General features: G+C 36.8%; 1 protein-coding gene across 1 annotated transcript in view; it reads left to right on the top strand.

The window, feature by feature from the left end:
• LOC105505784 (zinc finger protein 385D) overlaps nt 1–16,176 on the top strand; it is a 357,162-nt gene that overhangs the window by 254,267 nt on the left and 86,719 nt on the right. The window lies entirely within an intron of this gene.

The following is a 16,176-nucleotide window of genomic DNA, read 5'->3' as shown; positions in this document are numbered from 1 at the left end:
TGTTCATCTGAAAATCCATGAAAAGGATTTGTATTAGTTATGTTAACACAAAGCTGCAATGACAAATATGCCCTAAACTAGCGGGGCTTAGAAGAAATGGTTTATTTTCTTTTACATAGTTTTTCTGCAGTGAGCATTCTGGTTTTCAGGCTGTTCTGCTCCGTGAGGTTTTGGTGATTTTGCAAGTCATGGCCATTACAGATAATAGGGATATTGAAGACCAGAGGACAGTCAATCTTAAAATACTAATCTGTGGAGGAAGGCCTAAAGTTAATGATATTTCTATGGATAATTAAGATTTGACTCCTCTATAGTCTTTAACAAATTATTTTAAAGATAACCAGTAAATCATTCTATTCAGTAATTTGATGATAACCTTTTCTATAACCTTTCTAGTAATATTTTAGGGATAGAAAAAAATTCATACTGGAGGTGAAATGAATTTTGTTGGGTATATAAATAAAGTTAGGGGCCTAGCTGAGAACTGCAACTTCATGTTTATAGCTTGTTCTTAACTGTACGAAGGTATAGCACTTCTCCCTAAGAATGGTAACCGTCATGGGGATGTAAACCAAGAAATCTTGGTCAAATGGAGAAATGTTGAAGACAGTGGTTAATGTAACAGTATGCACAGTGTGATTCATTTTTTGTATAATAATATGTAATTATTCAACAAATAGATACCGAGCACCAACTATGTACCTACTGATAGAAAAAAAAATCCCTGAAAGTCTGAAAGAATTAACACTGGATAACTAGTTTATAAGTTACTGTATATTACACCTTTTCCTTATTTGTACTGTTAAGATTTTCTTTTTTTTTTTTTTTTTTTTTTTTTTTTTTTTTTGAGACGGAGTCTCGCTCTGTCACCCAGGCTGGAGTGCTGTGGCCGGATCTCAGCTCACTGCAAGCTCCGCCTCCCGGGTTCGCGCCATTCTCCTGCCTCAGCCTCCCGGGTAGCTGGGACTACAGGCGCCGCTACCTCGCCCGGCTAGTTTTTTGTAGTTTTTAGTAGAGACGGGGTTTCATCGTGTTAGCCAGGATGGTCTCGATCTCCTGACCTCGTGATCCGCCCGTCTCGGCCTCCCAAAGTGCTGGGATTACAGGCTTGAGCCACCGCGCCCGGCAAGATTTTCTACATCGTGGATTTTTTTTGAAGAGTGAAAGTATTTAAGATAACTTATTAATGTTATTAAAGATATTACCTCATCTTTGTGCTTTTCTAAATGATACAATCAAATGCAGATCTGTTTCCAGATACTCACTTATAATATGGAAATACCTATTAGTAGTACTAAATAAGATAATAGTGCTCAGTTAAGAACGATCGTGTCAGATGGGCGAAGTTTGCTTCTGGAAGCCACTCCAATTAGCTAATTCATGACCAAGCATTCAGATCCTTTATTTCCTTTCCAAAATCTATTGTTTTCAAAATTTATTGTTCCAGTGAATGAATTAGCATTAAATTGTCCTGTCTTGTATGACAGTTACCAATAATATATATGTTGTGAAATCTAATGGACACTTCTACACCCTCCTATCTGTTATAGCAGCAGCAGTCCGTAGTGATATGCATTCCCTTCCAAAAACTTTTATCACTCTTGCTTCCATGACACTAGATTTTTGGAGTTTTTATCCTGTCTCCATGGCTGCATGTTCTACATCTCCTCTTCTTGTACCACTTTTGCAATAATGTGTATATATAGATATATTGCTATGTAACAGGCAGAAACATTTGCCGCATATATAAATATCTAAACGAACAAATATATAAACAATCTAGTCTTCAGTGCAGAGGGGTGCCCCTTGAACTAATAGTTCAAGTTTTAGGAAATGGAAGAGCAATGAGCAGAGGCACCTGTGTAGCCCTTCTGCTTGGAAGTTTGTTTGCAGGACCAGCCCTGTAAAGGTGAACACACAACTATAGATAAACAACTTCAAGGAACAGGCACTCTACAATTGCTTATCAAAAACTACATTTTGGAATAAATTTACAAACTTCATGCTTGATTTCTCTTAGTTTCCATACAGCTTGAATCATTGAATCATTCTCGAAGTTCTTTTGTTGTTTTAACACATTAAATTAGCTAATTACAGCTGAATATGTAGTGGAAAATAGCATCTGTTTACAGTGGAATAATATAAAAATTACTTACCAGTAACAGAATAAGGAGCAATTTGCAAAAGCTAATCATATTTGTGCACTTATCTACAAAAAGTAAATTGTTAATATATGCCCAAGGGGGAAAATATCACTTGCTGGTTTACGAAGTGAAAGCAGTGATATTAACAAACATCACTTAGACAACAGATGTATTTCAGATTGGAATGTCTCAACTTTGTCATAAAATATAGATGTTTACTAATTTTTTAAACTAACTTTAACCTTGGTAAATTCAAACAATTTGGAGATTAAGATATCATAGAAATTCAGATTGTCTAAAAAATTTTTTAATATCTGCAAAGTCAAAATTTTAATACTTTTTTTTTTTTTTTTGAGATGGAGTTTTGCTCTTGTTGCCCAGACTGGAGTGCAATGGTGCGATCTCGGCTCATCGCAACCTCCACCTCCCAGGTTCAAGCGATTCTCCTGCCTCAGCCCTCCCAAGTAGCTGGGATTACAGGCATGCACCACCATGCCCGGCTAATTTTGTATTTTTAGTAGAGAAGGGGTTTCTTCATGTTGAGGCTGGTCTGGAACTCCTGACCTCAGGTGATCCACCCGCATTGGCCTCCCAAAGTGCTGAGATCACAGGAGTGAGCCACTGTGCCCGGCTGAAAATTTTAATAATTCTTACTTAGAGAAAATGTATTTCTTCTTCAGTGCTAATAGCAAATGCCATTGGAAAAAAAAATACATGCCAAATGCAGTCTCTGTTTGGCATTTCTTCCTCAAATCATTGAATGTACTTTTAAGAGATTAATTTAAAAACTGAAAATTGGCCTGGCGCGGTGGCCCGTGCCTATAATCTCAGCACTTTGGGAGGCTGAGGCAGGTGGATCACAGGGTCAGGAGATCGAGACTGTCCTGGCTAACACAGTGAAATGCTGTCTCTACTAAAACTGCAAAAAAAACACAAAAAAAATTAGCCGGGCGTGGTGGCGGGTGCCTGTAGTCCCAGCTACTCGGGAGGCTGAGGCAGGAGAATGGCGTGAACCCGGGAGGTAGAGGAGCTTGCAGTGAGCCGAGATCACGCCACTGCACTCCAGCCTGGGCGACAGAGCAAGACTCCGTCTCAAAAAAAAAAAAAAAAAATTAATATCTGAAAATAATGTAAAAACATAGAGTAGAATTTTAGAAATCTCACTGAGTTGCAGCTTTTTGTTTCTCCACATTTAGAAGCCAGGGGTGCTTACATTTTGTAATTATTGAGACTTTTAACTGATATATTTGTAAAATTTTAAAAAGTACATGATTTACTGAATGGACCCTTTTTTCTCTGGTTACAATAGACAGCAACGAATGGCACATTCAAAAGGAAGATGTGGTGTGGTTTTCTCCCCTGTATTTATCAGGCAGAGAAAGAATTCTATGTGAAGTTGATCTTTAAATTCCCTTTCTCTAGATGCCAGGGTGAAACCTATTCAACTAACAGTCTTAGTTCAGATATGTTAATAACATTCATTAAGACACAGCTCTCTTTTATATCTAGTCAGCCCTTGATTAATACCCGCATCCTGCCTTCCTGCTTTTGACCTCCCCTTTATAAGGTTTCCGTAAATGTTAATTCCATCTACTACAATTTTAACTCAGGGCGAACAACCTTACTGCCAGGTTTGGAGGACAACTCACTGTAGCCTTCTATAGTTGGACTTTACCAATCCCCATTTTGCTGTTCTAGTGATAGGACTTTTATCCTTATGAATTTGGCCTCTAGTGAACAAATTCTGAGAGATGATTTTCTATATACAGAGAGAAATATGTTAACTTTCTAGTTAACTTACTTTAGTGTGAGGATGAAAAGAGAATGATTCATTCTTTGTTTGGAACTTTAAGATCTTAAGCACTTTAAGAAAAGACTTAAAGACTTTTTTAAAGCTAAGTGATGATGTATACTTTAGTCCAATGAAGAATTTGGAAATATGTTGTCCCATAAACAGTCAGTTGGAGTCTTAATTCACTCATTCAAATGTTGCAGTTGATAAAGGATTGTGTTTCAGTGGTTAAACAGGAAAATACTTTTTATTTGTCTTTCAAATGACATTTCCCAGTGGCTTCAGTTACCATCTGTTGCTGATTAATTTCTCAATTTAGTTACAGCCTAGAATTCACCCCTAATCTACAGACCACATTGCTACAGAGCCCACATTTTACTTAGGTGTTTTTAAGGATCGTTAAATTCAACATAACCCAACTCATGCTCTTCCCCCAAACCTTGGGACTTCTTTTAATATCAACCATTCTAGGAAATGAAATCTCCAATCATGCATTTGCAAGAGGCAGAAATGTGCCAGGCATCTTTGAGACCACCCCTCAAAATTCACCATCAATTCTGAAAAATTTTAATTTACATTTTACTCAAATGATTACTCGTTTCTCTGTTTTCACTGTCATAATCAAATTCTTAGATGTGGCCATCTCTTACTTGTGCCACTATAATGATCCTTTTACCTTTCATTCCTTCCCCAGTCTTGCCCTCCTCTTCTCATCTAGACTCCCTGCCCATGCCAGAGCAATGTCATACAAATGCAAACGTGTTTTATTTCTTTAAAAAAAAAAAACAAAACACTTGCACAGCCTTCCATGTTAACAGAATAAAGCACATAATCTTTAAATGAACCTACAAACTTTGTGCAAGAACTGACTGCTCTCCCCATCACCCACTTTATATTCCCAAGGATACTTCCTGTTGTCTGAAAGTTTCACATTTGGGAATATAAACAAAACATTGCATAGTCTTTTATATTTTGTTTAGCATAGCATATCAGTATGAGTTTATTGGAATAGGTACTGAAAAATTGAAGAAGACCCTCAGATAGAGTGATGCTGATAATATTATTTAATCCATTTATGGGCCTGTGATAGACTGAGTGAAATTACATGAGTTAATTGTCACAAAAATCAATAATAATTCCTATGCACTATTTAGTCTTATGTCCTCTGAAGGATAAGCCACCGTGAAATCACATAATAAGGTTATTTATCATTGTACACTCTCTTTTGGGTTGAGAAGTGGGGCTACAAGTTTGGTTTCTGGAGTTAGACTTCAGTACAAGTTCTCTTCTGTTCGTACTCTGTGGTTAAGTTGCTCTAGCTCTTAAATTCTCAATCCACCCATCTATAAAATTCCCAAGATAGTTGCAATTGCCTCATAGGCTTTTAAAAGGAATAAGTGAGAATATTCATATCATGTATTCATTCACTTATTCCACATGAAATATTCACATCAAGTCTTCAGCTCACTACCTGACACATTGGAGTGTTCCATAAATGCCTCACACAAACAACCACTGTGTGACAGAATAGCAGTATCTCCTTAATACATTTATGACACACTAAACTCTTCCTCCAAGAATCACCACGGGAAAAATTCCTCTGGCCAAAATCCTACCAAGGACTACTAAATACTATTGGTGGATAGTGTGCAGTTAGCACCTAACTAAACACTAAACCCTTTGGATTAGAACTTTATTGCTGACACAACTCACTGACACCTGCCTACATAGCCAAACAGAAAACATAAACACAATTTTTTTTCTTAATGCAGTAGGAAAACTTTTAACACAAAAAGAAATCAGTTATGTGTACATGTTCAGATAATTCAGGCTTCTAAAGTCATTGCCACTGTCCCTTCCCAGCTTACACTCCCTCCCTCCAAGAGTTAATCTGGTCCCCAAACCACTTCTTTCTGCAATTTTGGTTATATAAAAGTCGCTGGGCGTGGTGGCTCACATCTGTAATCCTAGCACTTTGGGAGGCCGAGGCAGGCAGATCACAAGGTCAGGAGTTTGAGACCAGCCTGGCCAATATGGTGAAACCCTGTCTCTACTAAAAATACAAAAATTAGCCAGGCATGGTGGCAGGCGCCTGTAATCCCAGCTACTCGGGAGGCTGAGGCAGGAGAAATGCTTGAACCGAGGAGGTGGAGGTTGCAGTGATGAGCCAAGATTGTGCCATTGCACTCCAGCCTGTGTGACAGAGTGAGACTCCTGCTAAAAAAAAAAAAAAAAAAAGTTAAAACAAAAGCAATGCTTTCTCTGGGTCCACCAAATATTTTTCTAAGTCTAGGAGGAAAGCATTATTTAAGAAGTTGGATGATTTCCCCAGATTTTGCATATAAAATGTCCTACTTCAAAGATCTTTTTGGTCACAGGGGTGTCCTGAGATGTTTGAAAAGTTTGCTGAACTTTTCTTAAAAAACATTCTTTTTTTTTTTTTTCTTTTTTTTTTTTGAGACGGAGTCTCGCTCTGTCGCCCAGGCTGGAGTGCAGTGGCCAGATCTCAGCTCACTGCAAGCTCCGCCTCCCGGGTTTACGCCATTCTCCTGCCTCAGCCTCCGGAGTAGCTGGGACTACAGGCGCCCGCCACCTCGCCCGGCTAGTTTTTTGTATTTTTAGTAGAGACGGGGTTTCACTGTGTTAGCCAGGATGGTCTGGATCTCCTGACCTTGTGATCCGCCCGTCTCGGCCTCCCAAAGTGCCACCGCGCCCGGCCTTAAAAAACATTCTTTACTTTTTTCCCAAAACCATAATTTTCATAAAAGCACAGTTTATTCACAATTTTCATCCGTATCTAGAATTTCAGCCAGGGCACTAAATTGATTTATACAGAAGAACATTCATTATCCTTTATTTTGGCCAAAAATTGGTATTCTCATTATAGGGCCCTATTCTATCCCAGGAAGCCATAGATACTGTGACATAATTTATCTTACTGAATTTGGTGATGCTCTTGACAATTATTCTAAGGGTTGGTGTCTTTTTCTCCTAATTTTCTATGTATTCTTTATATAGCTGGGAGATTAACCCCTTTGCAAAAGGAGTTAAACATTTTTTTTCTAGTATTTTTACAAATTTATATTACTTTGCCTATGGTATTTTTTTTATAGAGAAGTTTTTGGGGATTTTTGTTTGTTTTATTAAGAGAAAGTGTCTCACTCTGTTGACCAGGCTAGAGTACACTGGCTCACTGCAGCCTCAAATTCCTGGACCCAAGTGATCTTCCCACCTCAGCCTCCTGAGTAGCTGGAACTGCAGGCACATGCTACCACACCTGGCTTTAAAAAAAAATTTTTAGTAGAGTTGGGAGTTTTGCTTTGTTGCCCAAGCTGGTCTCAAAATCCTGGCTTCAGGTGATCTTACCACTATGGCCTCCCAAAGTGCTGGGATTACAAGTGTAAGCCACTATGCCAGGCTAGAAGATTTATACATGTAACTTAATTTTTTAGTCTGACTTGTTTACCACTCTATCTCTCATTCCCCAGTACCTACAAGAGCATCTGGTGTGCAGTAACTGTTCAGTAAGTTCTTTGTGAATGAATGAACAGCTAAAGGAATTGAATATGGGTAGACTCCACCAAAAGAGTTCAGGTTTTAGAGGTTACTTGTGGTCTTGTTCCCCAGCCTTTCTCAACATAACCAAAGTGCCTCAGAGAACTGTGATGATGTTTATTTTAACACTGGCAAAACATTTGGCTCAACTGTAGGCCATTATTTTGTGGACCCTGTGGATTTCATTAATAATTGAACATTTTAAAAATGATCTTTGGGACAAGTTCATAAAAGGAACAATCAGAACTATTCTCAGATTTATGAATTAGAGATTGCAAATTCTGCAAAACTATAGAGGGAAGACCTTCTTTGACTCATGGAGGAGTAAGAAATTTAGTCTTTTCCCCTGAGGTGTTCTTCAGCCAACACAGAGTATATGTTATGTGACTACATAGGGAGGAAATGTGTTAATGATGCCATACTCAATTTCTCTGTGTTGGTTTTAGAGCATAAATATTTCATTTTAGAAGTTTTAAAATGATGTTAACAAAGGACTAGCATTTCCTGAGTACTGAAAATTTTATGTGCATATTTAAAAGAATTTTGTCTTTTAGATAACCCTTAAAATGCAGTCATCACTGGAATTACTCATTGTGTTTCTCAGATTTAAAAAGAACCTGTTAGTTATTCGTTTAAATGTTTAAAAAGCGAAACAATCTCCATATTATTCCTTTGCTACATCCCTTGAAAAGAGAGGTCCCATAAATAGCACAATTTGTGTTTGATGATAAGCTTCGTCCCAGAGAAAAAATAATAGTTGGTGTTTGTGCCAGATGGTTTTCCATCATTAAGTGCCATAAAAATCCCCTGAAGTGTGTTCAACAGATAAGGCAAAGTGCCAAAGAATGACAGAGAATTAAGTTAAACCCTGTTCACATACAAAATCCATTGAGACTCCATATGCATATTTCCATTTTAAAATCAAAATGTGAAATTAATTCAACATGAATTTCATAGGCAACTATTTAGAGATGTATGATAGATCCTAGGGAGAGGTGGATGAGTAATATCAGGTCTTCCTCTCTCTGTTATGAGATCCACTCTCTGTCAGGAGAAACAGGCATTTAACCCTTCTTATGGCAGTGATGTAAGTGCTACAATGCAGATGTACCTGAGACTACATGGAGAAGGTGGCATCCCAACATCTACCGGGTAAGTACAGGTGCTCCACGCAGAGGGAACTCTTTATACAAGGGCTTAAAAATGATTCTTCTTGTAACATTTTCCTGATGAAAATAAAGTGAGGAGAGCTATATTGCTCATTTATCTACACTACACATAGTTATTCTTGCTAGAGAGCAGACATTGGGAGTAGCAGAGAGGAGAGCATTTGCTGGAGGAGGAAATAAAGGCTTAGAGGAGACACATTTTATTTATGCCAGGATATAAGACAAGTTTTTCTCTGCTGTTGATACAAACATCTATGACAAGTTGACCCTTGAACATAATTATAGTCAACATTTCTAATTCTTCCCCAGCCTATTCAAATGGCGTGTGTCACACATGGAGCCAGGTATTAAGCTATGGGCATTCTGAAGGGATTTTGTACACTGGTTGAGCAGCTAGACAAAGTGGTTTCTCGGAATTTTCTCAGTTTTGTACAAACTTGAAATTTTTGTGTTTCTATCTGTAGAGTTAAAGCTCATTTGAGATCTCTGATTTACAAAAAGCTCCAAAAAAGATTGAGTAAATTTAGCAGAACCTGTCTTCCTTCTAGCTAGATTAGACTTTGTGTGCTGGCTTCCAAAGCCCACTGCTATCCTCTGTTCCTCAATCAGGACTCCTCTCTTAGAGTTCAAGGAGATAGCTGTTTGAATTCAAGACATACAAAAGGAAGGGTTTCTTTCATAACAGGAACCAGGCAGTAACTCTCAAATTAGCTTCTCTCAGTCAGGTAAGCACTCTCTATTTTATCATTCATGTTAGATACTTGAAAACATTAAATACTTAATGTTTAGGAATCATGAAGTTTATAGATGAGTTGAGAAGCTTTGAAAAGATAACTGACCCCATCTAGACTATTTTTTTCACAACCATGTAAGTACTTAGTGACAAAGTACTTTCTTTGCTTATAAAAATTAGTTACCTAATGTATCTGAGAATCTGTGACATGCTTCTCTTCCTTTTCTTAATGTGTATTTAAAAATTTTTTTCCCACTGAGTAACGGTGTATGAAAATCACAGTAATCTTGCGGTATTATCTTTTCCCCCTTTTTTTTCTATTCCTGTAGCTGTTACTGTTCATTTCTGTATTGAAGAGTACAGAAGACAGGAATACATTTAAAGTAAAGCATCAATCACTTGAGCTCAAAAGGATACTCTTAATGGAATCATGTTTTTCACTTTGGGAAAAAATTTGAGTGAATATTCATTTTTATTGATAATGTAATCTTCTATTTACATGATAACGATACGATAACAAGTTGAAATGAATTATTAAATATTCTATATGGGGCATGTAATTAAGAAACAAAAATATCTATATCCTGCCTTTTTTCACATTGCATAATTTGTATTCACAGCAGTAAGGAAAATTTATAACAATGAACTATTCTATCTTTAAATTTCTTCTTCAAATGTTTTGTTAAGTAGAGTAGTAGAGAAGACAATCTCTTGGCTTACCAGCATGATTTCTGTTTGCCTGTTGGCTAGGGAATTTTCTCAATAAAAAAGCCATAAGTATATAAGGAAAAAAACTAGACATGGGTAACACTAACTCAGTTTAATGCAAATAAAACAGTGGATTAGACACTTCTTTGTTATAGTGAAGTTTAAGAGTTTGATACAGGGGTTGATTTTTGCTTATTATTACTGTCATTATTTTGATTGAGAAGGGGGTTCTTCTAGCCCCTGCAAACTGTATCATAACAATGCATTCAATATAGAGATATAAGTAATGAGATCAGGAATTGTCCGGTGACAATAATTTCCTTGGAGAGAAAAGATAAAATCTGGAAAGAGAAAATCACAAGGACTTGGAAAGCACTCATATGTAATGTTAGAATTATAAGGATGTTTTCAAAGTTAATTTGCTATTTGAGTTCATCCTTCTTGGATAGAAGTTCCCTAAGTACACATGTGTCTGAGCTATTTTTGACATGTTTTTGAGGAAAAAAATCATTTGATAATTTTCAGGGGGAGTAATACACATTGTTCACATAAAAATGTTCTATCTTCAAATGATTCTACATTCATCTTAAAAAACCAGGACTTCAGCAAGAAGTGCCAAAAGAAATGGCCACTTTGGGAGACAAATGCATTTATACTTAAGATGAATAGTTTTTAAACTTTAGAGTTAACCAAATCACCTGCAGGGCTTGTAAAGTACCCATTACTGAGCCTCCCTCTCATAGTTTCTGATTCAATATGTCCAGGATGGAGATTGAGAATTTGTATTTCTAACAGTGTCCCAAGCCCATGCTATGATGTTAAGATTGCTGGTTTGGGGACCAGAGTTTGAGAACAAATGCTTTATATGAATGTTAAATGAAGTTGAGAGTTGATAATCAAAAAGTTAAGATGAGTAAGAATTTGGAAATCTTCTGCTGAACTGGTATATACAAAAGTGATATGCCAATTATTCAAAAAGCCACTGAGTAATTAGAATGCATACTGATCTTCACATATATGGCTGCACCTGTGCATGTGACTTAACTAGTCGGATTGAGTGGGTGTATGCAACTACTCTCTCAGGTTCCAATCAGCCTAGTTGTACTAACTGATTGAAGGTGGGGAGGTTTCCAGTGACTCAAGGGCCAATTAAATGCTTTCAAATTCAAGGTTTATGGCAAGGCTTTCACACACCAATAACTATGCAAATATATTCAACACACACAGACAGTAATAAGAAAAAAAGGGGAATAAACTACTGATGAGTAGCTCAGGAGACCAACACATTGCTGGCCATGGGTTTGGGGTGTTGCAGCACTTAGGCAGAAAGGAGGCCTCAGAATTCTCACCAGCAGGGCATCTGCAGGCATCTTAGCCCTGGTTGGTTTCTTTTCTGTTTCTATGACCCTTCACAGGTTTGTTCATGGCCATTATCTCAGCAGTCTTTTGGCTTCACTTACTTGCTGAGTCTCATGGTGTCTGGACACAGGAGGTGCTACTTTATCCCCTCAGTCTACCATATATATCTTTATAACTTTGACGGGTCAGCAATTTCACTGTGGGCTGAGTCACTTGTCATAAGTGACTCCATTTTTAGACATTTAGGATCATAAAACAGTAATATATATTATCAACATTTAAAAAACAAAGATAAAATTTTCAACTTTTTTTCCTGTAGTCATTTAAGATTCTAGGATATTATATTTTATCTGATAATTTTTATCTCTGAAATAATCTAAGCTAAAATTTAATAAATTAGATTAAAAAAAAAAAAGGAAAGAAAATTTCAGTTGGCTGGAGTGTTCTCTTCTTTCCCCAAGGAGGATGGTGACATCTCTAATAACCATTGTTTTTTTCTTTTCTGGTGTTACATTTTAATATTGCAGGGGAAGAAAAAAATCATTCTTCTATCCTTCATAATTCTTAGCTGGGACAGACCCTTACAACAAAAGACAGATTAACAAAAGAAAAAACAAACAAAAGTTTACTAAGTTGTATACCTGAGGCATGCATGCGCGATGACCCAGAGAAATTAGTAAACCCCAAGAGTAGACTCAAAGAGGTGACTTTGACTTCAGGTTTGAATAGCCAGTCTCTTTACCCCTTTAGGGTTTCAGTATCCTTTCCTGAAATAAGGAAAAAAGTTTATAGAGAAAGGCCCAGTTATGGGGAAGTGGCCAGGAGGAGTACTGTAAACAAGAGTAACTGTGTTATGCAGATTTCAATTCATGCCTTCTCCGTTGATCAGAGTCTCTAGTGATTTAGAGTCATCCTTATCTTCCTGGTACTGGGAGGGAGATATATAGATGTAAATTTCTCTTTAAAAAAAAGAGTTACTTCTCTGTTCTGAGAAATTCTCCTTTGTCTGCTATTTCTGAAAATAATCAGCTCAGAATGGTCTTTATACTCTATTTGCAGTGGAATATTCTGTTCTCCTATTGTAGTTACCTTTTGGGTTCTTCTTGCCCACTGCACACACAAAACCAGTTCACTGAGACCCTGGTATTGCAGTAAAGAAAGAGTTTAATTAACATAAGGCTGGACATGTGGGAGAGCTCAAGTTATCACTCAAATCAGTCTCCCCAAAGCCTCTGAGGTTAGTGTTTTTCAAGGACAATTTGGTGGGCAGGGGACTAGAGAATGGTTGCCACTGATCAGTTGAGGATGCAATCATAGGGGTGTGGAAAATATAATGAGTCCTCCCCTGGGTGGGGGACCACAGGACCTGTGGAATCATGAGTCATGAGTTTTGGTGGGGTTCCTCAGTTTTCAGAATGAAAAAGTCTGAAAAACATCTCAAAAGACTAACTTTAGGTTCTACAATAGTGATGTTATCTATAGGAGCAATTAGGGAAGTCACAAATCTTGTGACCTCCGGCCACATGACTCCTGTGCAGTAAGGGATTATAGTAACTAAGCCTACATTTTAGCAGGATTCAGATTCCTTCCATAATCCTAATCTTGTGGCCTTTTGTAGGTCTTACAAAGGTGGTTTCAGCCCTGAACAAGGCGGGGATCAATTTTAGGAAGGGACTATTATCCTTGTTTCAATGTTAAACTATAAATAAAATTTCTCCCATGGTTAGCTTGGCCCACGCCCAGGAATGAGCTAAAATGGCCCACCTGCGAGGTTACAAGCAAGATGGAGTCAGTCGTGCTGAACTTCTCTTACTTTCATAATCTTTGCAAAGGCAGTTTCACTCCAGTCATATTTTGGGGTGGCATGTCCTGAATTCCATCAATGTGATAATGTTTATTTTCTTTTAATACAAATTTAATGTATGATAAAATTACATAATATCACAAGCTAAAAAGGCCACCTTGTTCTTTTTGAAATTATTTGTGTTCATGAAAATTGATTAGTTATGGTTACTGGATATATATGCTTAAATAAATGAGTTTTTAAAAAGCATAAGACATGTTTTGTAAAAGAGATGTAAAAAGTATACAAGGTATTGGTGCTAATGGAATAAAAGAAATACCTAAAGAGTAACTTCTCAGTGAATTTTATAGGGCAATAACAATTTATACAGAAGTTTCTTACTTAGCCAAATGAGATAAATGTGCATGTGCATGTTTCAAAATGACAAAACCCCTCTCTCAAATGTTAGCTAATTAAGACTTATTTTTATCTACTGAAACTTCAGTTGCATTTCAACTAAAAACCATTTTGAAATATTGAAGTTAAAATTTGAAGATTGAAAAGTGGCTGGCTACTGATGACTAAAATGTGGTGATTACATCTAAAATAGCGTTCTGTTCTACAGGAACGCGTGTGTGCATATCTTTAATGTCAGCACTTGCCTCTGGGATGACACTTATTAGATTTAATGGTGTCATGTGCTATTTCAAAATTGGCATAGTGGATTTTATAACACAATGTGCTAATATTCCACTTTTTATTTAAAGTGTTAAAAGAAAAACTATAGACAAATTAAATTTAGCAGAGTTTAATTGAGCAAAGAACAATACAAGAATTTGACAGCCTCTGGAACCAGGAAAGGTTTAATAAGACTCCAGGGCTCTCACGTGCCTGGATAACATTTATAGACACAAAAAGGAAAGTGACATACAGCAAGCAGAAATGAGGTACAGAGATAGCCTGATTGGTTAACACTCCCGGTTTGTCCTATTTGAACTTGGTTTGAACCGTTGGCGGCCTGTGGTTGACTTAAGTTCAGTTGCTGTGACCGGTTTAGACTCCTCTACTTGTTATACAGTAAGTAACAGTCTGTTTATACATCAAGTTAGGTTACGGTTTACTATGTATGCAGAAACTTTTAGGCCAAATTTAAGATAGGTGGGAAGGTAGCTTTAGGCTAAACTTAATTCAGTTTAATTAAAGTGAGTTAAAGCTCAAATCTTACTGTTTTGCTCACATCCATATGTACTATGATCACTCGGTTCTGCTTTAGTTTTAAAATACAAAATTCTGAAATATGGTACAATGAATTAGTACAGTTACTTATTTAACTTAGAAGTCATGTCTGTGAAAAATTATTTGCATGTGTATTGGGAATTCCCAGGTGTCTGGGAATGACTTGCCTCAGAAAATTGCTGATAAATAATAGGACACAATCTCATAGGGAATTTGTTGTGCTAGTATATGGTATAACTATCCTACACTTCTCTGCTCAAAAGAAAAGCAGAGGAGGCCCAAAGAGACATCCCAGGCCAACTGGTGCTTTAAAGAAATCTCTCAGTAAAATTCTTTCTTAGGCTGCAGCTTTTTCACAGTCACAGAAAGATAAAATATGGATAAATAATCTATCTGCTTTAATCTACGTGTCTATCTGCATCTATCAAGTGGCCTAAAGGGGAAGGAGACTGGCTGGGTTTTCTGCCTTCACACTGGGAATACACTGTTATACAGCACACCTGAATCAAGGTAGACTTAGAGTTATGGGGTCACTATAGATAAATTAGAAAAAATTATGGTAGGATAATCTAGGAACAGTCCAATAAATTCTATAAACATTACATAAAAGTCAATGATTAAGAAAATTTAAAATGTCTAGAAGGGTTATCTGTCTCTATTAGCCTTCCAACCTGTATGCCCACTTCCACCCCAACACACATACCCTGCACAATTACAATCATATTAATATTGATGTCCTCTGCAACCATCACCCCACTATACTCATTTTCTCCTAAATTCTACATTTCTTGGTTTATCTATAACGCCTTGGACCCTCATATAATTTATTTATTTTTAATTTGGGAAAGACTTATTTGCCTTTAAATCAGATAATTTATAATTAAAATAATTATTATCAAGGTGTTTTGGTACTGTCATTCAATAAACGAGCGAGTATGCATTTCATTTTGTCTTATTTTGCATCTTAAGATATTAAGTGTGTCTGTCGGGAGCCTATCAGCTTCTGGTCATTTTGGCACTCTGTTCTTCCCGCAACTCTCCGAGCTGTTTCACTTGTTAGAGGGCATTGGTTTAGTTTTGCCTGTGCAGAGAGGTTTTTGTTTGTTTGGTATTTGGGTTTGTTTTGTTTTGTTTTTGTGTTTTTTTTTTTTTTGGTGTAAGACTTTCTTAACCTGTGGGCTTCTTTTGTAGTAAGTTTCTTAATTTCAAAAATAGTGATAATCACCTGGTCCTATGATATGTTAAGTATTGTTTAATTTCAAATGTCACTGAGAATGTTAGATTTGTTAGGAACCTATGAAATGTATATTTTGGAGGTATAAATGGAGATAGCACAGTTAATCTCACCCCCCATCTTTTAATATATATTATCTGTTAAACATTAACTTGTATCACCAAGGGAAGGGTTACTTGCAAAGAGAAGAGAAACTCTGCTTTAAGGGAAATGATATAGCCAGATGCCTAAAGAAGATGACCGACTATTCTGTGATTTTAATTGACTACAGCGTATTGTTCTCAAAAGTTATGGCCAAAGGACTTGATATACTAAAAATGAGAATTAGGGAAAAAATAAAAGACAAAATTTTGTCCTCAAAGTGATATTCTCCATGTAGAATCAACTTAATCCAATCTATCACTGGTTCCTCAATTAACTATAGCATGTCTTTACCTCATATTTTGGCTCACACTATGTCTTT

The sequence above is a fragment of the Colobus angolensis genome, unplaced genomic scaffold (assembly GCF_000951035.1).
Source record: "Colobus angolensis palliatus isolate OR3802 unplaced genomic scaffold, Cang.pa_1.0 Scaffold129, whole genome shotgun sequence".
In the NCBI taxonomy this organism is placed as follows: domain Eukaryota; kingdom Metazoa; phylum Chordata; class Mammalia; order Primates; family Cercopithecidae; genus Colobus; species Colobus angolensis.
This window is presented reverse-complemented; position numbering and strand designations above follow the sequence as displayed.